The sequence below is a fragment of the Orycteropus afer genome, unplaced genomic scaffold (genome assembly GCF_000298275.1).
Source record: "Orycteropus afer afer isolate SDZICR_OR568_19922 unplaced genomic scaffold, OryAfe1.0 scaffold00258, whole genome shotgun sequence".
Classification (NCBI taxonomy): domain Eukaryota; kingdom Metazoa; phylum Chordata; class Mammalia; order Tubulidentata; family Orycteropodidae; genus Orycteropus; species Orycteropus afer.
In genome coordinates this window covers 5,196,986-5,197,417 of record NW_006921845.1, presented here as the reverse complement: position 1 = coordinate 5,197,417, position 432 = coordinate 5,196,986, and positions in this window count along the sequence as shown.

Sequence of the window (432 nt, the reverse complement as noted above, 5' to 3'; positions counted from 1 at the left end):
AGGTAGATACACTCTTGGGAGCTCTAGTGACATAGTGCCTAAATCAATCATGGGAGAATTGAAGGGCTGTGTATGCACAGGGGAACAGCTTGCGGGGCAGGAGTGCATGGGAGGGAAGGATACAAGGGAGAGGTAACTATGGGGAGGAAGTGGGAGAGTAGCTATTGCATTGTGGGAAATTTCAGTCAATGGAGCTCTGGTGGTGTAGTGCCTAAGGCATCTGACTGCTAACCAGAAGGCTGGCAGTTCAAATCCATGAGCCACTCCTTGGAAGGAAGGTTGGGCAATCTACTTCCATAGTGATATTACCTTGGAAAACCAAGGAGGGGTCACTGTGAGTGGGATCCAAATCGACAGCACTGAGTCATGAGACAAAGCATACATTAGCTGCTGTATGGAAAGTGAATTTGCTCTTTAAACTTTCACCTAAAT